The sequence below is a fragment of the Equus caballus genome, chromosome 3 (genome assembly GCF_041296265.1).
Source record: "Equus caballus isolate H_3958 breed thoroughbred chromosome 3, TB-T2T, whole genome shotgun sequence".
Taxonomy (NCBI): Eukaryota; Metazoa; Chordata; class Mammalia; order Perissodactyla; family Equidae; genus Equus; species Equus caballus.
In genome coordinates this window covers 76,714,944-76,741,525 of record NC_091686.1, presented here as the reverse complement: position 1 = coordinate 76,741,525, position 26,582 = coordinate 76,714,944, and the positions used below count along the sequence as shown (strand labels likewise).

At 35.7% G+C, this 26,582-nt stretch overlaps 1 long non-coding RNA gene across 2 annotated transcripts in view; it reads right to left on the bottom strand.

Moving 5' to 3' along the window:
* The window catches only part of LOC138923466 (uncharacterized), a 40,571-nt gene extending 16,711 nt beyond the window's left edge, over positions 1-23,860 (bottom strand). For both annotated transcript variants that reach the window (XR_011437109.1, XR_011437110.1), the window contains exons 1-3: positions 20,399-23,860; positions 2,780-2,860; positions 1,660-1,768 (exon numbers count right to left, since the gene is read on the bottom strand). This is a non-coding gene — a long non-coding RNA (uncharacterized lncRNA). The remainder of the gene's footprint in view (positions 1-1,659; positions 1,769-2,779; positions 2,861-20,398) is intronic.
* Between the last annotated feature and the right edge of the window lie 2,722 nt (positions 23,861-26,582).

Here is a 26,582-nt window from a genome sequence, read left to right as displayed (position 1 = left end):
CAGTCAATCAGGAATCTCCTGATCTGCCCTAGTTAGGTGATCTGCCTGATAGACCCCTGCCAGCCCCTAAAGGAAAGTGACTTTGCAATAACCAGTCCACTTTTGCCTAGTAGAACTTCCTTGCTTCTGCTCCCTTCTGCCTATGAAAGTCTTTCATTTTGTACAGCTCCTCAGAGCTCCTTTCTACCTGCTAGCTTGGATCCTGCCTGATTCATGAATTATTGAAGAAAGCCAACGAGATCTTTAAAATTTACGCAGTTAAATTTTGTTCTTTTAACACTTCGTTTTTTAGAAAGAATGAAAGTGGCATTTTTAAAGCTCTAACAAGTATCTATTGTGTCATTATGTGTTTTATATTTTATATCCCACTTTATTCTCCCAACTTGTCCATGTGATGTTTATTGTCAATGCTTTTCGAAAAATAAGGAAACAAGGTCAGATAATTTGACATGTACGATATCACAGAGTTACTAAGTATGAGAACAGATGTTGGAAGCCAGGTCGGAAAAGCTTCCAGAGGCTCTTTAAACTTCATAATGCCATCTGCTTTTTAACTACACTGTGCAGATTTTGGATGTCGATTGACTCTTGTACATTCAGTAACTAGTGGTGGACTCTGCACAAAGAAATTCAGTTTTCTTTCCTCACTGTTTTCAACTTTGCGATCTTTGTGAGCATTAAAGAGTTATGATGTTTACCGATAATGCAGTGCCTGGCAGAGTACCATGCTTAAATGTTTAATTAATATTTCTGTTTTGCTTTACTAACAAGATGCTGAGTGAAGCTCTTTTAGATAATATTGTATTAACATTTTTCTTGGCTTTTGAGGAAACTGATTCTGAATACTTTAGTAGGAGGCAAGTCTTTATTCTTTAACAATGTATTGGAGTTTTGAAAAAAACAAAAAGCCATTAAGCCTACATCTGCCTAACAGACTGGAAGCTAAAACTTGCATACCAAACTTTGATATTAAAAATATGATTACAGGGGCTGGCTGTGATCAAGTGGTTAAAGTTCCTCATGCTCTGCTTGGGTGGCCCAGGTTCACAGGTTCAGATCCTGGGCGCAGACATGCTCCACTCATGAGCCATGCTGTGGAGGCATCCCACATACAAAAATAGAGGACGCTTGTCACAGATGTCAGCTCAGGGCTAATCTTCCTCACACACCTAAACAAATATATGATTGCTAAAAGATGAGATATTCCCTTGTATGTTTTGTAATTTTACTCTAGAGATAATCCTAAAATAGAATCTTGAAATATTTCAAGAAATCACAGCATCATTTGAATATATTTTGTGTAGATTGCAACAGGCACACTCAAAACATGGAAGAACCATATCCATTCTCAGGTACATCATCTGTTACTGTTTTGAGCATCTAGTCAAATTTAAAGTCACTGTATGTGTGTTTGTGTGTAATTATTCCTTAATTACATCCTGAGAGCCACAAGAATTAGCCTATGCAATCACAATTTATCACTTTATTGGGTTGAACAAATAACATTTGACTTACCGTTATTTCTTAATAAGGACAGTACATTTTAATTAAACCAGCACATTAGGTGTTAGATGCTAAAACCAGCACAGTAACCGTCTATATCTTTGTCACACGTTGATAGAAATTATGCTGAGATTTTCTTGCCTCAATTAAACTTACCAAATTTTTGTTTCCTTCCGTCCATATGTCAAGAGAGACAGGTGGTGGTCGTGTCTAGAATGATGTGCCAATGGAGTGCCAGCTGATGTGTATTACTTCCCAGGCAATCCTGTAAATGAACCATGTCGACAGCTGACTACAACATCTGTATATGGTAGAAGTCCACACTCCTCTATCCAAAAATACTGGGGCAAGATACATTTTAGAGTTTTTCAGATATTTAGAAAGTTTAAATGTACACGTGTAAGATATTAGGCAGCAGACTCATTATTGTTTAGGGCAGTATCTCATGATTAAACAATATTTCTAGAGAAAAACATAAAAAATGTTCACACCAAATGGATAAAGATATAAAATGCTTCATGTTAGACTAGGTCAGATTCACTTCCAAATTAATTATTCAAAATCTTATATTTACAGGCTACTTAGATTTTGGAATTACAAAAAGTATATTATGAATTTGTGACATTATTGAGTTCAGAGGTCTATTTGCAGACACACTTAGAAAACTTTCTAACTACACCACAGACATTTTATTTATTCATGAGAATACACATTCAACGACAATATGTATAATATAACATACATACATAGAACATCTCAAAACTTTAGTTAATTTTGTGACTATGTTAGTAGTACTAGGCTTTTTTTCTAATTTGCTTACTACAAGACCTTTCATTTGCAAACAGTTGGGCATGATTAGAGTTATGTAGCTAATATTCCTTTCCTCTCTCTCCATGGCATTCCACCAACTGTGTGAAGATGAGGATGAGAGAAGACTCCTGAAATCTCCAATTTTAAATGACCTTATACTTCAGGAACCCGTCTCAAGTTTCTGATGATGTAATTTTATTCTTTCAACCTCAGTTTAATACAAAAACATTTTATTATCTTCCCTATAAAATGTTTTCAATCTATTTCCCATTCATTTTTCCCCATTGCACTAGTCAAAGTTCAAGCTTTGTTCTTCATAAATAATATAGTATTTTACCAACATTCTCTGCTGGTTCACTTTAGCATATGCTTTCAATAGCATACAACATTCTTAATCTCTTCCAATCAATTTTAAGGAAGCATGACCATGTGTCTACCAGCAGAGCCCTTACTCCAGGATTCTTACCTGGATTCCAGTCCCAATCATGCCACTTAATATTGGGTGACTTAAAGTAAATTAAATATCAATGTGCCTCACTGGTCTCACCTGCAAAATAAAGAGAATGCCAATGTTTATTTTATATGATTGCTGAAGGAATTAAATCACTTAATATAGATAAGACACACAAATAGTCATGGCATAAAATAGACCCTATATTAAATGTTAAATAGTTTTATTTTATTTGTATCATTCATATCATCATAAATATCACCATTATCATCCTACTTTTGTTCTAAAGCTGCTCTCTTTCTTATATAAGTCTTCTCTCATATGCCATCATGTTATCTTTACAAAGCCATTCCTGGTCATTATCCTCTGATTTCCTAGGGGATAAAGTTTATAGTTTCGTCTCAGATGTCTTTTCCAATATCAGCCTTGTCTATTTTAAATGGAGAGTATTAGATATGACTGATGTAGTGTGATTTGTATTTAGTGAAAAGTGGGAGGAAAAAGAGAAAACACACAAAAGTTGGGGACCAATGTCACCTTCAGGGAATTCCTTGTGGGAATGAGATAAATTCCCCAACTAGGTGACGTAAACCCTGATATGGACATTAACATATAAGTGGAAGCGAAAGACATTTGGGAATTCTGAAAATGAAATATGACATAAATGTAACTGAGAATGCCCTCTCACCACACAATTAGGATTCATGTAAAGCCCTCAGACTATAGCTCCAAGGAGACAACATGTCAAGACACCCTCTCTCTGAGACAACAGAAGGGCTCGCCAAAATTTCCCATGTAATAGCAAAATGAAAAAAAGAAATTTTGCTAATTATTCACGTAAAAAGAAAGGTAAAGTTAATATAATATAGAACCATCAAACTAATGGAAAAAAAATAGTCTAATATAAGACAAATCTTTAACACAAAGAAATAATTTTGCAGGTTGAAAGATCATCCTATATTCCAAGAGAATCTGAAACAGCATTTCAAAGAAGAAAAGAAAGTCAGGACATCTATAGGGAGGAAAAAAAAGATTACCAAGAGGCAATGCCTGAGTAACATTCAATGCCAGAGGACAATGAAAAAATGCAGACAACATTGTAAAGCGAAGAAATTTGAACAAAGGATGCTATATCATACTAAGTTGCTATTCAATTATTAATATAAGAGCAAAAGTAAACCTTTCCAGTCACGAAAGAACTAAAGGAAAAGAGTTCCATAAAAACAAAACAAAATCATTATTGACAATAAAATCCAACCAATGAAGAGAGGAATCAGCGTAAATATTTCTGTCACAGAAGAAATCATGGTAGAAGGACTGCTGGTGAGTATTAAATACATTGGAACAAATAATATAATTATGAGGAATAGTTGCAAAAGAAAATATGAATGGTACAATATTGGCAGCGTAATGTGAAAAAATATTCACAAAGAGTAGCAGATGCAAGGAGGCACTGTAAAGAAAATTATAGAAGTGCCAATAAGGAGATCTTTCACAGCCCCAAATCAATTAGCGTTATATACAATTGAAACGCGTTTTGTAAAACAAACCACAATAACCGCAAGCTAAATTCTTCTCGCTTAACATGACAAGCTTGCTTTAGTGCACTATACTTGCACTTGTGAGGGAAGATTTTTTGAAGTATGGTAGCTCATTCTTTTTATTGTTTTCTTTCTTTCTTTTTTTTTAAAGATTGGCACCCGAGCTAACTTCTGTTGCCAGTCTTCTTTTTTGTTGTTGTTGTTCTTCCTCTCCCGGAAGCCCCCCAGTACATAGTTGCATATTCGAGTTGGAGGTCCTTCTGGTTCTTCTATGTGGGATGCCACTTCAGCGTGGCCTGATGAGCCATGCTAGGTCTGCGCCCAGGATCCGAAGTGGCAAACCTGGGCCCTCGAAGCAGAGCATACAAACTTAACCCCTTGGCCACAGGGCAGGCCCCTTTTTATTGTTTTCTATCGACTTCAATTTACATTCTATTTGATAACATGTAAGACTGTCTAACTTTTTATAAAAATATTTCTAAGCAGCAATCTACTCATCTCTATCTATATGAATACAGTTAGCCCTCCATATCTGGGGCTTCTGCATCCATGGACTCAATCAAACGCGGATCATAACAGTGCACCATCAAGGGGAAGTTGCTTGAATATGAGGATACGGAAGCCACAGATCCAGAGGGCCTACTGAGAGGGTGAGCATCCCTGGATTTCGGCATCTGCTGGGTGGGGGTGGGGGGCCTGGAACTAATCCTGCATGGAATGGAGGGATGACTTGAATAATAATATTATTAAAAAATAATTTATTTCTTTATCACAGATATTGAGTTTTCAGAATTGTTTTTTACGTTCATTTTTGTATTCTTCCATATTACTTAAATGCCTTATAGTAGGTATATATCATTTTTATAAGTGCAATAGCCTGAATTTTCATAAAATATAATAAAATCTCTATTCATCAGAAAGCTCCCCATAATTATAAAAGAATTTCTTTATGTATCTCTCATTTACAACTGAATAAGATCAGTCTATAAAATAATGATCAAAATTTTATCTTTCAGGTTCTCTCCTACTTCTTGAACTGTATACACTTGTAAGTTGTACTTTGTAATGAAAGTAAGACTTCAAAAATCAGGAACTTGGAGATATACATTGTGCGTCACAGGAAAAGAAATAATAAAGAAGATAGGTAATTATTAAATATCCTGAGGGCCTGGGGAGTGAGGTACTCAACCATGGTCTCAGGTTTCTTGGAGTTTCATAGAGAAATTGCTAACAGTGATTCTTAGAGAAAAAAGTTGCCATGTAGTGAGACAACATAGCATGTAAAAATCATTTGAATCTTTACTCCATAAATAAGCTATGAAAACTTCAACAAATTATTTGATTTCTCTGCCCCATATTGATATCACACAATGACAATGATATTTATCATATCCCCTACCAGGATTATAATGACACTCAGAAAAGATAATGAATTTGAACATTCTTTGCACATGTTACAAGACTCTACACTGTTGTTACAGCTAATAGCAAACGGGCACAAAACTTAAATCTCTATGAGCAGCAAGACAGATGTGAATTGGTTTTTATTGTCATTCATCCATCAGATATTTATTGTGAGCTTACTACTACACAAGTCAATTAGAAATGAGTGCTACAGAAAAAACAAAGTAGGACAAAGATATAAAGAGTATCCAAAGGGAATGGGTTTATTTATTTATATTTTAAGGTTGGTCAGGGATGATTGACTAATAAGGAGAGATTCGATTTGATACCTGTAAGAAATAAGAGCAAATCATGAAGGAATGTGGGAGTAGGGGCAGGGATTTCCAGGATAAGAAAAGAGCCAGGTCTGGCATTTTATTAACAAAAGCTCCCACAGTTTTTAGTGAGTAGCTTGGATCAGAATTGAATCCTCTGCTTCTCATCATGAGACCACTTCCATGAGGATAGTACACGCCAGAAATCCTTTGACATCATCCTCAGAGTTTCAGTCACTGTGTAGCTGAATATGTCCTGCTTCTGACATGATATAGTTTCCTATACTTTGAAGGACCCCTAAGCCTTTCTTTTTCCTTTTTTCCCTGTCTTAGCTTCTGTATTTGCTTTGTCTCACTCAGGTATCTTATAGATAAGGTGGGATAGGGGTAAGAATCTCAGAGCCTGGTTATTTGTATTGCATTTATTCTCTTCTTTTAAATATTGACAGTTACCAGCCTTTCAATAAACCTCAGGGTTATGGTGACAATAGCACTAAATAATCAAAATGTTGAAAAGATTCTACATGAGAAATTTAAAACTTTGGTTTCCACCCCACACAATTTAGGATAAACAACATAAACCATTTGTGTGCATTAGAACCAAAGATTTAAACGCTTTTAAATATTCAATGGTCAGCATTTTTAGATTGGCATGAAGAGAGCACTACAAGATAGGAATATTCTAAAATTATTTGTCCTAGAGACTCAGGAAAAAAAACTAAGGAAAATGTGGAATATCTAACATCTGAACTTAAACTTTCTTCACCCTGTTCAGATCCAGTTCCGAATTGGCATCCTGCTTCTCCATACCTCAACTTCCTCCCCTTTTCTTTGCTTTTTCTCTATCTCTTGTACTTTCACCAGACCCTTTTCTCTTTCATGGACTGGTCTTTCCTAAACATACTCCTCTCGTTGATCATTATCATAACATCTTATACTATAGTTGGAAATTATGATCAAACTGGTTCTTTAATTTGAAATCTTGCTTACGATCATATTTACGTAATCTCATTGAGGTAAGGAAAGACAAAGTTTCACTGAAGAATTTAGGATTGCCCTATGAACCTTCAGGCCAGGATTCCCTGATCACTATCAATTAGTTTATTTCTTTGTGGTTCTTGGACATGTGAAAACTTGGTTAGAAAGAGCAAGAAGGATCAATTAGCAAGATATTATCAAATATATGGATCAAAATTTGACCATGGATGCATATAAAATGAGTGCAAGAACAGGACCAGTCATTTTAGTAGCTACATCTGATATCTTTTTCTAAAAACTGAATGATTAAAAATGGTAATCAGGGGGAAAGAAGCATCCATTTCAGAGTCCACTTAAATACCACCTTCTGGGAACACATCGCTCAAGTTAGGTGTGAAGATAATCACAACTGTATCTGCTCTCTTTTTTGATCATCTTAAACTTTCTGTTAGAAACAGAAAATAAAATGGCAGACTGCCCCCCATTCTGAGTTACAAGAGCTTGCTGAGCTCTTTGAAGATACTTTGACTCAGAAAACAGAAACATCATGTACTAAATTAATAACTCTTAGTATTAAGCCATTAGCTAAGCAGAGGATCAGAACAACTCTATGTGTAGGCTAGAGAAAATACACTGTCAAAATTGTAAGGAAAAGGAACACTGGAAGAAAAATTGTCTGATAGAATGACACCTCTCCAAGGAAATAGCCACTCTTGTCTGCCCAAAATTTCCCTTAACACAAAAAGGAATGTAATTATTAAAATCATTTCTAGGTGGTATCAGGTCTACTGTCCACCATAAACCCCCCTCCCTTCATCATTCCTTCCTCAGGATAACAAAAGATTTCCAGTGGTAGGAATCCCAAATACTTCAGATTTGGTTATATTTCAGCCACTTCCTGTGTATGTAATCTCTCTTGTTATTTAATGTAATTTTTTTCTTTCCTTTCTTTTTTTTTGGTAAGGAAGATTTTCCCTGAGCTAACATCTGTGCCAATCTTCCTCTATTTTGTATGTGGGTTGCCACCACAGCATGGCTTGATGAGTAGTGTAGGTCCATGCCTGGGATCCAAACACATGAACCCACACTGTTGAAGTGGAGTGCACCAGACTCAAACACTATGCCACCAGGCCCCTTAACATACTTTGTCTGTTTGTTTGTTTAGTGATTCTTCTGTGGTGAATCTGTTAGGAAGAGACTTACTTTGTAAATGTGGTGCTGTTTTAAATTGTGGACTAGGCTCTTTCTGGAAATCATAGAAAGAGAAAAATCACTGGCCTACAATTTGATGTTGGGCCAGATTGGTTACTCTATTAGTTTCCTATTACTATTATAACAAATTTACACACTCTTAGTAGCTTAAAGCTACAAAAATTTATTATCTTACAGTTCTGGAGGTGAGACTTTCAAAATAAGTCTTAAAGAACCAAAATCAAGATGTCTACATTCATTCTGGAAGCTTCAGGGGGGGAACCTATTCCCTTGCCTCTTCTAGCTTCTAGATGTTGCCCAAATTCCTTGGCTCAGGCCTCTGTCATCTTTAAAGTATATTACTCAACCTCTGGTTCCATATTCACATCTCCTTTTTCTGACTTTGACTCTCTTGACTCCCTTTATTAAGGACATTACATTGGGTCACCCTGATAATCCAAGATAATGCCCCATCTCAAAATTATTAATTTAAGCATGTCTTTAAGTCCTTTATACCATGTAAGGTAGCAAATACATTGCAGTTGAAGATGTGGACATCTTTGGTGGGTCATTACTCAGCCTACCACAGTTACCCTCTACAATCTTCTTAGACCTTGAATCTGTCTCTGATGATTTCTGTCCCAAAGACAGTTCAGACAAGGGACATGTAACTCTAAAAATTCTTGATTGATCTGGCTATGGCCTTACTAAAAGTGTCCTATGGCAGGCAGGGAGAGGTTTAGGAAGATTAGGCCCCTTGCAATTGCATACTTCCAGAAAGAACTCATTAATCTTTTTACAAGCCACTGTAATATCTTCGTTTTGCTAATCAAAAAGATGAATGACTGAGGCACTATTTTGAATAAGATAAGAGAACTGAACATATTTTAGAAGTTTAGATATTAAAAGAATGCACAGGGGCTGGCCCTGTAGCCTAGTGGTTAAGTTCACACACTTTGCTTTGGTGGCCTGAGTTCACAGGTTCAGATGCCAGGTGTGGACTTACACCATTTGTCAGCCATGCTGTGGCAGCCACCCACATACAAAAAAGAGGAAGATTGGTAACAGATGTTAGCTCAGGGCTAATCTTCCTTAAGGAAAAAAATGGACTCACAAGCATTCACAGAGCATACTCTTATTAAGCTTTTATTTAAAGGCAAATATATGGTGCAGCCAAAGATAGAGAGTACAGGTAATACTGGAGTTCTGAGAGACCTCCGGGAGTAAGCTCTCCACAGTCCCTATGTGCACATAGACACGTTCATCTCCAGTGTAAATCCCTACCTTCATGACAAGTCTTAATTTTGGAAGAGCTCAAGGCAGATGTTCCCAGCCATAGTTTTGATTACGTAGTCTAGTTAGGCTGTCTAATCTTTTATGCCTTTTGAAAAACCGTCAGTGAACAAATTGACCCTGGGGATAGCCAAGTGAATTTTTCACTTTAAATAGCATGTCATAAATTCCACTGTCTTTTATCTTGGCCAAAAGCCAAACCATACCTCCATCCCCACATTCCCGGAGATAGAGTTTACCAATACAGCTGTAAATTAACTCTATCTTACAAAGTCAACAATCTGACACTTGAACAAGTCTTTTTAATTATGAATCACTATGATCATTTCTTTCCATGTATCTTTTGCAGCAATAGAATTAAAAAAAGGACAACTGTCAAATACTAATTATTTTTGTATCATCCAATGAGATGTAGGTAAATCAGTCAAATTATTCTTACCAGTTACATCAGTATTACACTAGATAGCAGTTAGAGTATTAAACTAAAATTATTACAAGATCACTCGTTTAGAATTACAATAGCAGTATTTAGGGCTTCCTAATAAGAGCAGTCCTTGGTTGTATTGTCAAATGTTGTCACGAATTGTTGTATAAGTCAAGAGCTGAATCTTTGTTAATTCTGGATTTCAGGTCTCTTTCGGAGGGTAGCCGTATAACCTATGTCATACTACAAGATTGTACTGACTAGGTTTTGTGATCAGCCTTATATTTAAACAATGCCACACACCCCCAGACACACACACATACACACAAGTAAATTCTTGCTTAAACTGAACAGGTTTCCAGTTCCAATTGCTCTATAAGGTACATGTGGTGTTAGTTTATATGTGAGGCCTTGGCAACTGTGGAGGACCTATACAAATTACATTCCCCATCGAGGAATTCCCATAGACTAGGGGGACCATAGATCTCTCATATGTTCATTGCTTTTGCTTCTGTTGCAAAGATCCAGGCCATTGTCCTTGAGGTACCTCTGCTTTCATCTGAAGGAGCATACTTAATAGCCCCTCTTGGTTCAGTATCCATGCTCTTTCCCATTTTTATTCCTATCATGCTGTTTAACTATCCTTTGAGGTTATTTTATCCATTTTTCAAAGAAGTGCAATCTGTCTAGGCTGCTTGCATCCTTTTCCGTTCTTCTGAAAAAAATTCCCTTTTAAGTGACCAACAAAAGCCACTAAGACTTTTTCCTCAGCATGTCTTTCTTTAGTGAAGGCAAATTCGGCTTGCTCAAGGACTCCTACAGTTGTGCCAGTTTCTCCTAGGGATCTTTTAGGCAGGATATTTTGGTCACTGTTAGTTGAATTCCCCAGGACACTATCATATGACTTGTAGTCATTCAAAATATACTTTAGTTTGAGTATGCCGAAGAGCTTCTCATGGATGTCCTTGGCAGCCATTGGGGCTATAAGAAACAAGAATATGTGCCACTAAGTCATCCATAAACTAATATTGATTTCTGTTTTCCAACTATTTTTTATCTTGGCAACTTCCCTCCATCCACACACACACACGCACACATTGCTGTATATGCAGTAAGACACATAATATCTGGTGTCAAGAATGGAGCAGGTGTTTTGATACAATGGGTATCTTGGGTCTCAAGATAATTTTTTGTCCCTCTATAACAGAAGCAGTTGCAAGTAAATTCCAATAACGAACTAGCAAACTAGCATTAGCTTTTTAAATGGTGTATACCTTGATCTTGCAACAGTAAATTAGTCCAAAATCCCAGTAGTCTGTGCTGAGTGGCAGCAATCAGCTTTTGCCTGCTGTCTAGTTGTTGTGACCATAAGCTTCAGACACTTCGAAAATCATTTAAGCATAGGGTATCTACATGTTGGGTTCTACCAAGTGTTTTGTGAAGCTCCAAGGAAACTTGATCTTGGGGAAAAAATCAAATTTATTCCCAAATGTGGCATGAGATATCTTTAGAAACTAAACAATCCAATAAATCTGTATACCTCTTGATTGATTCTGGAACTGGCAGAGACAATAACTTATTTTTGATTGTCTGAGCAATATCTCTATTGCCCCTTTTTCAAGTAATGCCAAGAAATTTTATCATTTGCTCTGAGCTCTGCACTTTATTTGGGTTACTTAACCATCCTCTGGCAGTCATGTGATTAATCATTATTTGTAATTATGTCTTGGCTTAGTCTTCAGATTGAAATATCAATATTCTATGGTTAATATAATGAATAACAGTACTTTCCAACTAAATCCAGCCTATATCTCTTCTCACCAGGTTGTGGCAATCAGCAGGAGAAATTAAATACTCTTTGGCTTTCAAAAAAATAAGGTGAATGCAAATCAGCCTTAACCTTCTCCTAAGTAGAGATGGAAAAGAAGGCAAGAGCCAATGTCCCTTAGTTTGTGGCATATCTTGAATTGTTGATATCATATTGGTACAGCTGATGCTTTTGAAGTCACTACTTTATGCCATCCTCTATGATCTACAGTTAACTTTAAAAATTCATCACCTTTTTACAGGCCATTGAGCAAGGAGTTCTGTGATATTAACATATTTGCCTCTAATACTTCCTTTATTAAACCAGAATATTTATACCCCTAGGAATCCTACACTGTTTTAAATTAAGCACTTGAGTACATTTAGATTATTCTAAATGTTCCCATATAGATTGTCTAATTAAAACAGCTTGAAGAGCTGATTTGCATATGATCCCTTTTCCCTATATTTTGGATCAGGGAGAACTCCTCCATTTAGACATAACATATATTCCAATAATACATTCTGACAATGGTGAGCCAACACTCATAAATAAGTTTTGCTCATAATTTCCTACTTTGAGCTATACTTTCACCTGAAAACCTTCTATATTTGCATTACCATATCTCACTAATTTTACTATCTTCTAACTTTTCATTAGCAGGTTTATAAAGGACAGTACACTGAACACCAGGGTCCAGCAATTTTAACAAATTTCCTTACCAGCCCAGGCTGTTGCACCCATGCCAATGAAAATGACCTTGGGTCCCATAGTGGGGATAATGCCAAGAGACCTGGCCCTCTTGTCACTCAGAATCTTAATCCTCTCTTGTTTTAATTGGCGTTGACTCTGAAAGAATTATAGACTCCAGTTTTCTATAATCATCCGATTTCTAAAAATTTATCAAGACCAAGATAAAGTAAGTGAATTTGTCCTCGTCCTTTTGCAACCTGAGCAGTTGGTAGGGCTGGAACACCTAGTCTCTTACAGTCGTCCCACAAAATTTCAGTAGCTACTCCATCTACTTCTTCTTTTTCCTAATGTCATTTTTAATTGAACCTCTGACAAATCCCACACAGGTGAACAATCTCGAGGTTTTTCACACTTTTTTTCTTATTGTTCTCTTTCTTTAGCATAATCCTGAAAATTTCCCCATCATTTGGCTCCATTCGAGGACTTAGAATCCATAACAGTTTCCCACACACCTTCTTTTCTCCTTGACAATAAAATCACACACTGGGCACAAACAATTAGAGTTCCTTTTATCAGAGCACCAGTCATCACTAGGTAAGGACTATGGAGATAGTGAAAATCTTAATAGACAGGAAGTATAGGTCATAATTTTGTAGCTCTAGCAGCCTCCAGCTGCTTCTCTCTTACCTTCTATTTTACCAAACATATTTTTTTTTTTTTAAAAAGACACCACATTGTTGGCTGATTTATCTTTTTTTAAAGTTTATTTTGTAATACATTTAGCTATCCACCTAGCCCTGGATCCATGAACTTCAAGTCTCATCTATGATTTTTCCTCCTGTCGCTGGATATAGTACTTATGCAGCCAAAACCAGCAATGGCCAGGAAGCCAACCTGGAAATGGCGATTCCTTCTGCTCAGCTTTATTTCTCCCAAACCATGTCTTAGCCGACATTGGTTAAATTATATTGTCAGAGATGGTTCAAATATCCCATTCTCATTGCCAACTGCAAAGATTCCATAAATTCAAATCTTTAAAAGGTCTCAAAGGTTGTACACAGCATCCTCACGTAAGGCTTATTTTAAAGCCACAAAAAAAGAATAGAGGAAAGCAAAGCAATAGGATCCAAGAGACATCGAGGTGCAAGTTTTCAGTCTCCTTAGTCACACACAGCTGGTGTTTGCCTCCAAACTGAGCCACCAATAATTGTACAATGAATCTTAACTTCAGAAAAATTCAATGCAGAATTAATTTTCCTGCGGGGTTTTTATGTTCTCTGATCACTTATTCAAGTCAGGGTGCCTAACCTGTTATGACAGCTGAAAACCCTCAGTAAAAAGAACTAGTCCTGCAGTCCCTGGGGTCCCAGGAGCGCAAGTATGATCCATCACATCTGGGGGACAGCCTACCTCCACGGAGGGGACGTAGTATAGCGTCCTCTACGAACAGTCAATATTTCTAGGGTATGTCCTAGGATCAATATATATTTCACTTGTCACAAAATAAGAAAAAGAATATATTTTGTGTAGTGCTTCTTATGTAGCAGATGATATTATACTAAGGGTTTTACAGTCATCCTCTCTGGTCCTAGCAAAGCGACTATTGTTAGTTCCATTTTACAGATAAAGACACTAAGCTCATAAACTCAGACTGGTAGCTCCTTGTCCCAGTCCATCCAGCTAGTTAAGTGGCGGAGCTGGTTTTGACATCAGAGCCAGCCCATTTAATCTCCGTTCAACACAGAGCATGTGGAGCACATCCTCAGGATGCGTGGAAGAGAATTAATGCTCATGAACATCAATCTGATACTGTAAGATTCTTAGTCCTCAAAGAAAGATAAGATTGCATTCAGTGAACTGTGCTTGTTAAATAGGAAAACATGCACAAGACCAATTGATAAAATATTAAACAAGGATTGAAATGAAAAAGAACCTCTAGTGGCCCAGGAGTGGCTGAGTAGATCAGGGTTTTCCCTATGCACTATAAATCAAAGTTATTACATTTCACTCTATATTTTTAAACGAACAAACTGGCCCAAATCAGGAGGTTTGGACTTTAAACGGCACTTCATAAGTGACCTTGCCTTTGTCATGGCCAAGAGTTAAAAGGTGGACATTCAGGCAACTCCAGAGTGAAGATAGAGTTTTCCCAGTCCAGCTGCAAATTCACTCTGTCTTAAATGGGAAGATTAGAAATTGCCCACATTAAAACCAAAGATATTCTGTTCATCCAAATACAGCATGAGGGAAGAGAATAGAAAACCTAAAATAGAAATAATATTGGACATAAAACTAAAAAGGTGATAATTTCTATAATATAATTGGGATGCCCACAAATAAGAAAAAGCCAGACTCCATTTATGGAAAATAAAAAAGCTTAAATAGGTTATTAGTTCAAGAGGAAACTTAAATAGCCAATAGGCATGTGAAAAGATGCTTATCATTAGAACTAAGAAAAATGAAAATCAAAATAATTGATAACATTTTTCCCTATCTGTATTTGATAAAAATTTTTAAGAACCTGAGACTATTAATACCTGCAAGCATTTGAAGCAACCAGAACTTTGCATATTTTATGGTGCTAATAAATTCAGCCAATATTTTAGACAATGATATGGTCTTTCCTGGTAAATTTAAAAGTACTTATTTTAATCAGTAATCCCACTTCTGGGTTTGTGCACTAGAGCGGTCTTTCTCAAAATTTAACAGTGGCTTACAGTAAAAAATGTGTTTAATGTTGTGATATTGTAAATATAGCCATGCTTACAAATATTGTGTCTATGTATATGTAAACAAAAGAATAATAAAATATTTCTCACAATATTTATATGAGTATAGACAAAAGTTAAATGAAACAGTATTTTCCCCAACAATTTGAGATGAGCAATGAAACTAATGTATTCTGTTTTATTCTTTCTGTTTGTTTCTAATCTACCCCGTTACATTCACAAATGTGGGACACAATCATCTAAATTAACTTTATGATCCTCTGAAGTATTGTGACTCACATATTCAAAGCCACTACTCTATACATGTGCATAGGTTACAATATTCTTGGATATGGGTACTAGGAGACATATACAAGAATTTTTGAATGAGCAGTGTTTGTTATAGTAAAAACAGAAAAGAATTCTTCAAAAAAGGACAAATTAATATGCATACTGTGGTATACTATACCATATATTATACTATGAAATAGTATATGAAATGTAATGAAATAAAATATTTAATTTTATAAATAGTAATGAAATTTTACAATAGTAATGAAAATAATATACTTAAAACTAAATTATATATAACAATATGTATGAATTTCACATATATTATAGAGCAAAAAATCAAGTTTCAGAAGTATGTAGAAAATGTAATTCCATTTACGGTTAAAAAATTATAAAACCAATCATTAGTATTTGTATATGTATGATAGAGATCTATAAAAACAACAGCATGATATACACCTTATTTGATACATCCCCTCCTATCTGATAAGGGCACATAGGTGGTTTCAAAAGTGTAGTACAGCACAGTAGCCCTTCCTTTTCCACGGTTTCAGTTACTCACGGTCAATGGTGGTCCAAAAATATTAAATGGAAAATTCTAGAAATAATTCAAAAGCTTTAAATTGTTCACTATTGTGAATAGCGTGATGAAGTCTCCTGTGATCCTGTTCCATCCCACCCGGGATGTGAATCATCCCTTTGTCCAGCATATCCACACTGCATACGCTGCTCAACTGTTAGTCACTTAACAGCCATTTTGATTATTAGATCGACTGTCACAGTATCACAGTGCTTGTGTTAAAGTAACCCTTATTTTACTTAACAATGGCCCCAAAGCACAAGAGTAGTGATGCTAGCAATTCGGATCTGCCAAAGGGAAGCCATGAAGTGCTTCCTTTAAGTGAAAAGGTGAAAGTTCTCCACATAGTATAGAAAGAAAAAAATCATATGCTGAGGTTAAGATCTATGGTAAGAACAAATCTTCTATCCATGGAATTGTAAAGAAAGAACAAGAAATTTGTTCTAGTTTTGCTATCACACCTTAAATATGTATGTATATGAAAAAAAAATAGTATGTATGGAGTTCGGCACTATCCACGGTTTCAGGCATCCGCTGGGGGTCTTGGAACATATCCCACATGGATAAGGGGTGACTACTGTTGTCTATTCATAAATACTGATATGTTCATCTGCATAATTGGTATATTGGTGTTAATTTTAACTTTACTTTTAACATACAATTTACGTTTTTCATCTTAACTATACAATATTTAATAAAATAATTGATAAATGCAGTCATTTTATGAAGATATCGTTTTAAATACATGTAATTAAAAACAAATTTAAATGTTTAAGAAATAACAGATATAAAAAGGGATGTGTCTACTACACAGAATACCACTTGCCCAGGACAAAGGGGTTCTCCTCAGAGTATTAAAAGCATCCTGACCTCAACATTAGTCTACTTTAGTTTCTATTTTCTCATCAAAAGGCACTATACTTCTTTATATACTCCTAAAGGAATGGAAATTGGTTTCAAAAACATATTCTAGTAGTATGGTAAAATATTTGGAGACAAATAAGCCTAGTAGAAAATATTTTTTCTCTGTTTTGTATGTATGCAAGAGCAATAACTACAATAACAAGCCTCCCTTTTTAGTTATCATTTGCCATATGCTTTAAGTACATTAATTCATTTAATCCTCAGAAACCCTGTGAGATACAGCTTATTCTCATTATATGGAGAAGGAAATTGAGGCACAGAACAGGTAGGTAACCTACCCATGTACACACAGCAAGTAAGTTTATGCGTGGCTTAAATGACCTCAAATTTCACTTTATGGAAAGAAAAAAAACTTAGGACACGATTCTAACCAGGACTTTTAGTATATTTTGCTAATAAAAAGTTAGGAACAATTGTATTGAAACTGTTTGGTATTTGTAACCAAATTAAGTATTTGCACTAGTTAAATGTGCTCTATTTATTATTAATATTCCAATATAATGTCCTTTAAGCTATCCTTAATGCAAACACTTCTTATTTAAGATTAGCTCTTATTCTATAATACAAAAATCATCACAAAACTATAAACTTGGAATCGGAGTGTGGAAATATAAGGTTAAAATTAAGGATTTCAGGAGAGAAGGGGAAAAAAATGCCCCATGAAAACATAAGTGAAGAAAGACATACCTGAGTTACTTCCTAAATATTTGCATGTGAAAATGAAACTACAGATTTCTCCCCAAGAATTTCCTGTCGCGTCAAACTTAAATGAAAGTGAAATCTACTTTGTGCACGTGTATGTGTAACTGTGATTCACATTAGCATCAATATTGTCTTTTGTCCGTTGTGTTTTGCGTTTGCCTCAATGGCTATTGGTGACACCTGTTGTGGGACCGATGAGAATAGGGACCTGGTGAGTCAAGCTTTCTGACTTTCGTTGTTCGGGATGTGTGTGCTTATGCTCTGTCGTTCAACAGAATGATAAGTTCCTCTGAGCAAAACAGACCCTGCTATTTTGAGAGTTTTCCTGTCTTGACACAGTATTTTTAAAGTCATTTTATGAAATGATTCTTTTGAAGAGAAAAATTTTAATAAATACCATGTTGAGTAAGAGAAGTGGTTCTTAATGTAACGAAGCTTTTGGATAATCTTGAACAGACCAAATTTCTACCACCTAATATATTTTAAATATAAAATGAGAGACCTCTCTCTCTTACTACACCGTGAATATATTACAAAAATTGAATAAAATTTGGAGCACTATTACCTACTGTCCTCTCGTTAAGCTGTCTTTCTTCCTGTTTCAAAGCAGCAGAATGAGGAAATTATCTAAAAGAAAATTCTTCAGTGCTAAAAAATTCTATAAATTAATACCTTACTTATATGTCTAATAAAGAAGTTTAAGGAATCCATAAACTGAACATTCTACTCTTTCTTTTGGCCTTTAGTTTGGCAGATTCTGAGAGTCTTTCTTTATGCTCACTGTTGCTAAATGCAGAGGCATTCAAGTTTCCTCAGTTGCTGGGGTCCCAGATTGCACTAGGTGCAGCCTCATCAGGTAAACTTACACTTTTAATTTATTCTCGTGTAGATTTACCTATGTCAGTTTCACTCCTCACCCCTCCCCTTGAGATGCCTAACCCTCTGATTCCTGATGCTCTCTAGATTTCTTCAGGATGGATTGTCTTGATTCATAAGTTATGTATTGTAGCCAGCATTTAGGTTTCATCTTTTTCCACTCTTCTAGGTGAGTTACGAATTCTCCCTTCCCATTTCACCCTTTGAAAACCGTGTTAACATCTCTCATCACCTGCTGTCTCCTTCATTCTCTTTGCCCATTAAAGTGAAATTCAGGAGAAAGAGGTAATACAAGCACGTGTTAATTTTCCATGTTTAATTAAAAGTCCATGCATGTTAACCCATGTTACTAACACCCACCAGCCCTGAATTCTAAAACCAAAGAAGAGCTGTGGAAACTTCTTGTATTATGTAGAATAATACAACATAGTAAATATTAGCCTTTGTGTGTTGGCGCAAGAGTTATAAGGGAATGAAGAATGAAGATTCTAGCAATCTTCATTTCTTTAAATATTTAGTTGATCTACTGAATAGCAAAACGTGGTCCTTACTGGCTGAAATTCTGACAGATATTGCTGGAACTAAACATCTGTAATAGACTCCTGGTTTGTAGTGGAGAAAAGAGTCTTTATTTTCCCCTGTATTTTAGAGGGCTCTAAAGCATCCACCAATATGTCACTGCTTAGGAAAAAATGCTATACTTTGCACTTTAACTGAATCACATTGACGTATTCAAACCGCATTTTTTTACAACCAATAACGTTCACATAATCTATTCTCTAAATATTTAAAACCTTCCTGGCTGCCCTATACTCAAGCAGAAAATTAGTTATTTCAATATCTTAAAAGAAATACACATGATTATTTATATTCATTCCTCTTGAATGTCCCATTACCGACTATACACATTTAAATTACGAATTCAAAATTACTTATTTAAAATCACCATAGCTACTAAAGTAAACTCCTGAAACTAATCACGTGGGGAAGAAATATCTTATTTTGCATCTTTCTGAAGATAAACTGATATATATGATTACTTTCCAGGTGAGGTTTATCAAAAACCCTTTACTCATTAATTACTGTGATATTCTGGTCTTCATTTTACATGGATTTACTGTAATTACCCTATTGTGGTACTAAATATCACAAAATAAGAAAGATTTCTTATTTGTCATTTGATCATTGATTTGTCATGCAAATTCTGTGAAAACCGTAATACATTACAAAATGCACTAAAGAAATATACTCCCTATACATTTAAACACTCTTCTTCCTCTACATAGAGTATATTCTAGCAGTGAATGGTTGGCGTTTTCATTGGATATATGCAAGGGCAATGAGACAAGATTACGCAGAAGTAATAGTGAAGGTAAAATACGGAACTTAAATTCAAAAAGGCTTGATTCTTATTGAGAGTTTGACTATAGTGGGGAGATAATGAGAGGATGAAATAAGAATGCAGCCAAAATGATTTGTCAATTGGACAACATAGAGTACTCTAAGTTACATTATAGTGATTTTTAAACGTTTTTCGAATTCTCTCAGACAGCTTAGAATAAGAAGAGCTCACAAGTAGGTAGAATTCTGATGTTTGAAATTACCATTTAGAATGTGTACCTTATGGCTTGAACACATGTTTAATAATATACACAATGCTTTAAATAAAGTTAGTATATTGAAAACACATATCATAAATGCAGTTTAAAAATTTTATTCTACCAAATTATTTTTATTAAAGAGGTTTATTTGAAGGGTGAGTCACATAATGTAATTTGAAGATACGTTGGCTTGTGGTCTATCTTCCTGGAATTAGTATAATGTGTCATAAGTAAAACTCATTTTGCACACACACACACACACACACACACACACTTCTCTGGGGCAGATGAAATGAACCACGCTTACCTCTATGGTCCTGAATGAGTATGCCTCATGCTGATGTATCTTTGCTTTGAACTTTGAAACCGCAATGGCAGTCATCGAAGAGGGCCTGAAACTTACAAATAACGTGTGAACCGCATGCGAAATGATGAGAAAGACTTAATAGAAATCCTAATAGATATACCACAAGCTTCCTGCTGTTTCATATCCCGTGTTACTGGCAGAACAATGTTTAAAGACATATCAAACTTATGTCAATGCCCTGCATAAAATCTTCATTTGGCTTCCCATTCAAGACATAAGAAGTAAAATCTATGCTCTTTGAGATGGAAGGAAAAAGTTTGCACAGTTCGGCTGTGTGCCGTCTCCCCAACCATTTCGGCCTCATTTGTTATCCTACTCCCCCTCCTTTGTATGCTCAACGCACACAGCTGCCGCTGAGTTCATGAAATACGCCAAACCCTTTCCTGTCTGAGAATCTTAACGCTTACTGTTTTCTCAGTTTAGAACATGCCTCCAATCCTCCTGCTGTTTTTCTCTTCACTAACTCCTCCTTACCCTTTAGGGTTCAATCCTGATACTTCTTCAGAGAAGGCTTACCTGGTGCTTCTCCACTAAATCAATTCTCGTTGCCATATCCCTATCCTATACTTTTTTCCTTTGTAGTCTTTCTTAGACTCTGTAATTATAGAATTATTTGTGTGATTATTTGTTTATGGTATTTCTCCCACTGGACTGTTAGTTTCCAGGATGAAGTGATCTTTGCTCCACATTGCATCCCCAGTGATCTGCTCAGTGTTTGGCACTTATAGGCACTTGATTACATGTGAAATAATAATAATAATAAAATACAAATATAGCATCACTTGGGATATATAAATATATCTGATTGAATATGGCGGGCCAGGCCCATATGCTAGATTCTGCAGGTGCAGGTAAATAAAATAGAGCTGCTCTTCCTCAGGGAATTGATATTATGATCATCAGTGGTACAAACAAAGGTGGTACAGACCTGTTACATAGAGAATGAAAAATTAGGAGAGTAGCCCTACCTGGTAGCACTGTGGCATTTATTGACATGTGAGCTCCCTCTGGGACAGTGAGTCAATGTTTGTTCATTAAAAATGAAGGAAAGAGCTTGCAACTGGCATTGCAAGAAGCTCCATTTAAAAAGGAGGGAAGAAGACGTGTGCAGCTGAATTTTATTCTCTAATTAATATGAACACAATAGAAAACAAAGCAGAGAACTGATGAAGATTTGCACGTTTGTGTGTGTATGTGTGTGTGTGTTTCTGACAACAGGATAAAGTCCTGGTAATTAAGGATTGGGCCGCACACTAGCATCACGAACATCTCCTGGGAGTTTGATAAAATGGAGAATCTCAGGCCTCCCCAGAATTACTGAACTGGAATCCACATTTTAGAAAGATCTCTGTTGATTTGTACATAATTCTAAAGTTTGAGAAGCACTGCGATAGAGGACGGGCTGCAGGGAGGGAAAGATTGGGACTGAGAACAATTGATGAGGGGTTATTTCAAAAGCAGAGTCTTGAGGATGACAACCAGGAATAAAGCAGGAGCATTTAGGTTCCCAAGGGAAGTGTAAATTTAAGTATACTTGAAATATAATCTTCCCAAATTGAAGTCCGTGTCTAAGGATCCCAAAATATTCCGCTCTGGTGGAATAGAATATTGTTCAGCAAATTTTCACTCCCTCTTCTCACTCCTAACCTCCAAGGAAGGAGGTGCTGATATGATTACAAAACTTCCCTTACGAGTCTCAATGCTCCTGTTGGTTATCATCCTTAAGTCTGTCCCTAGACTTTTGTCTTGATCATGCTATGTTTTGGGTTCAATGGGATATTAGCAGACATGGAGAAAGAAGAGAATTTCAATGTGTGTGCATGTCTGGGGTTGCTTCTTTTCCTTCTGCCATTTCCAAGAGAAGAACATGCATTGAGTGACCAGCTAGGATGAAAAAACAGAGAAACATAGAAGTGACCTGAACTGAATAATTCTCCTCCAATATATTACAGCTACTCTTAGACATTTCTCATTTTATATATACTTTCAAATAATTTTCCTCAATAATACAACAGCAACAACAAAAGCCTGTTGGACTTCTAAATGAATGGCATTATTTGCATTAATTTGGGAATACTGAAATTTTTATATTAAGTTTTCTCATCCAAGATCATCTGCTTTGGGGCCAGCCTGGTGGTGTAGTGGTTAAGTTCACATGTTTTGCTTCAGCTGCCTGGGGTTCGTGGGTTCGGATCCCGGGCACAGACCTACACACTGCTCACCAAGCCATACTGTCGAGGCATCCTATGTAGAAGAACTAGAAGGACTTAGAACTATGATATACAGCTATGTACGGGGGCTGTGGAGAGAAAAACAAAAGAGGAAGATTGGCAACAGATATTAGCGTAGAGCCAATCTTCCTCACTGAAAAAAAAAAAAAGAACATCTACTTTTATGTCATTCAGAGATTTTACATTGCTTAATGTGTATCATGTAACATTTTCATGAAGCTTATTATAGATATTTTACAACTTAACTGGTATCACAAACAGAATATTTTGCTTTCTTAGGTGTGTTTTTTTAATACAAAGAAGAGAAAAGCATTTGACGTTTAAAATTTTGTTGTATTTGTCTTGCTGAATTGCTTATATTTCTCTAGAGAATCATGGTTATTACAGAGGGGAAGGGACATTCTTCCTAAATTTGCTATTCCTCTAAATGTAAAGCATTTTGTTTTTCTCTCTCAAAATTTCTGTAGTTTAGGAATTCAGAACAGGCTTAGCTAAGCCATTCCAGCTCAGGTCGTCTCATGTGGCTGGAGCTGGAATAGCAGGTGACTGTAGCAGGTGGAGGCTGGTCCAGGCTGGTTATCTCTATCTCTTCTTATAGTTCCAACGTTGTTCCATGTGGTCATTCCATTTGCAGTGCTTACAGAGCAGTCAGACTGCTCATATGAAAACTCAGGTCTCCATTACAAGTAATCCGGAGAGACAAGCAGAGTTGAATAGGCATTTAGAACCTAGCTCCAGAGGCAGTGGTATCACTTCCACTGCACACTATTGTCAATAGCCACTAAAATCGGCACAGATTCGAAGGGGTGGAGAAATAGACCCCACTTCCTGATGGAAGAAATGTCAAATAAGTTGGCAGACATGTTTTAAAACTGCCAAAGACCATTAGGTAAGCCATGGTAATGTTGAAGATTTTATACAACCTTATAATTAAGTTATAGCTTTTATAGAAATTAAAATAAAAAAGTAAACTTCGTAATAATATAAATTAAGGAGCACAAGTAAGAAAAGATACAAAACCTGTTTGACACATGCATTGCTGCATTGCTGTTTCAAAGTTAGATACAGGTAGAAAATAATTTATAGATACCAATAAAGGGGTATATTGTATCATATTTTCTTTTTTCAACTGTTGAATTCTCTTTTTTGTACTTTCCTATAGAGCAGGAAAGAAGCCTGAAAATCACAGTCTTTAAGTTGTTTTATGAGCAGAGTTACAGTCGTGATTCTGCCAATGAGAGAGATTTGCAGAAGATCTGGAAGACAGAAGAGAGCTGGAACGTCTCTTAGATGAGAGCTAAAGACAATTGCATGGGAACTTGGCAAAGTGCAGTTTGCAGTGGCATCTGGGCAAACATCCTGGAATCAACTTTGTGTTACAATCTGGTGAGAGTGTGCACTTCCGGATTCCTGAGCTAACCGTGTATCAGGACCTTTACTCTTCAGCCCACCAATCATTGCAAAAACCCCGATGGCCTGCATTAAATTCTTTATTACTGGGAATATTGAAAATAAAATTTGCAATTTTTCTGATAGAACCTAGCTTGATCAAACAGAAACAACATACTTCATAGAATGATAGCATTTACCGTTTATGAGAATCTCAAAGATATTCTCTTTTATGACTTCTTCTCAGGTCTACCTGAAAGGCATAGAGAACACATAATTAAGACATAATAAAACAATCCAAAAAAGTTAAATATAAAAAAGTGAACATCTGAAAGTCCCAATATTTTTGTCTATCATCTATCTTTCTATCTACCTACCTACCTATCATTTATCCATCTATTGAAACATTTTTTTCTTACCTATATTCCTCTTTTCTCCTTTTCCCAAATGTTCTTTTTGTCTAGATGAATATAGGTGTGAATTAATTCCTTATTAAGTAAATTTTAATATAGTTTTATAAAATCGAGGCATATTCATTTCTATTATATTAGTCTTGAAATATCTCCATTTAGATAGTTTCCAGAATATGGAAGATATATGAACAAAAAAATTTTCCGCAAGGACAAACTATGTACCTTTTACAGATTCAAAGCACATAATGGAGTATTAAAGTCCTGAGAGTCTTGCATCAAGTATCCCATGATAACTTTGTTCCAGCAGATGTCCCCAAACTGTTTTTGATAAAGAAATCTTGCTAAACTCTTCATCTGAGAAAAGGCTGACATAGAATGTTTGATCAGAACTGTCAAGCATTCTAAATAATTAGCAGAACAGATTAATCTATTTTCAGTTTTTTAACTACTTACACTGATGTCAACACTATCCAAAGTTATCACATAGTCGCTGTGCTGTGAAAATAAAGCCAAATGCATCATTAAATGTGTTGATCAGCAACCCTTAGTGTGAAAGGAGAGAAGTCTTATAGGGAGAAAGACCAGCTGCTTTCTCAGAAAAAGAGAGAGGAACAGAGAAAGAACAAGAGGGAAAATGAGAGCGAGAGGGCAAGCAGGAGAGAAAACAGGTCTATTTACTAAATATGTGACATTCCCAGGAGGAAGCTAAAAATGTATCCTAATATGTAAATATCCTAATATGTACAAGTATCCTAATAAAATTAGCATTTACATAGTGCATATAAAATGTTCATTTTCTATCAAAGATGACTCCTGAAAACCCAAGGAAGTTGTAAAGTATACAATTTCATAATCATCATCAGAGTCTCCTGGTCTTACAGACTTGCTTCTTTAACTGCCCAAGATTCATTAGCTTACAATTCTGCTACTTATTTTCATCAACATTTGAATTCTCAGTTGAGAGGTGATATTTCACTCCTGCTATTTACTCAATCTGGAATCTTTTCAGACATAAATTAAGTTAAAATTACAAAACCTCATTGAATAAAATAATTTATGTATATTAATTAGTTTCAAATTAACATTAAACTGTCTTTGTCTTTTGCAGATATTAATTGTAACTGAAACTGTTTTGCCCAGGGTTTAAAAATCAAAATTATTTTTGTACTTCAAAACAAGATCAGGAAGGAAGAATGTTAACAAAGTGTTACTGTATGTAATAAAATCTTATCTATGGGAGAAAAACCATGTCAATGTCATTTGCTAATCTGACATACCTAACATTAAAATAATTGATTGTATTTAAATTCAGTGTTTTGTCTCACGAAATTATATTCTACGTTGGTGTTCAAAACTTTTCTCAGATGCCAGTACTACTCAGATACATCTGAAAGAGACAATCTTATGCATTCACTAAAACATTTTGTTTTCCCTGGGCTATACAGAAAAACTGTGTCGTCTACACTTAAAGACTGTCAGGGAAGGCCATGTGACTGAGTTCTCAATATTTGAATGTGGAGATAAATTATATATCCCAATTCCATTCCCTAAAATCTTTGTGGAATACTCCGTGTTTACTCTCTTCTTCCATATAAATGAAACCAAGGTAACCTTGAAGCCATGTGCTGACAGGGCCAATTGAAGTGCAGAAGACACCTTGTTCCCTGAATGACTGTGTGGAACAGAGTCTTCTTTTCCTCCTCTCCACCAACTACAACGGGCTGTGAAGTGAGTAAGTGATAAATGTTCACTGTGCAAAGAACCTCAACATTTCTGGTTTTATCAGGTGGAATAGCTATCACTAAATATTCTAATGCAAGTTTCCTAATTAGAACACACGCAGGCGGCAATTTGCTATGACTCTAAATGGTAGCAGTATAATTGATTGGCAATATTTAAAAATAAAACATTGATAATAATAATAGTAACAAATCTATGTGTAATATTTACCCTTGCTTGAATTTATCAGAAGTTTTTAAACAAGCAGGACACATCTTGATTTAATCAGTAAGAAAAATGAATTTCAGAGAAGATAAGTACTATTCCAAGGTCACATTTTTGCAATAGAGAAAAAAATTTGCTATTAGAACT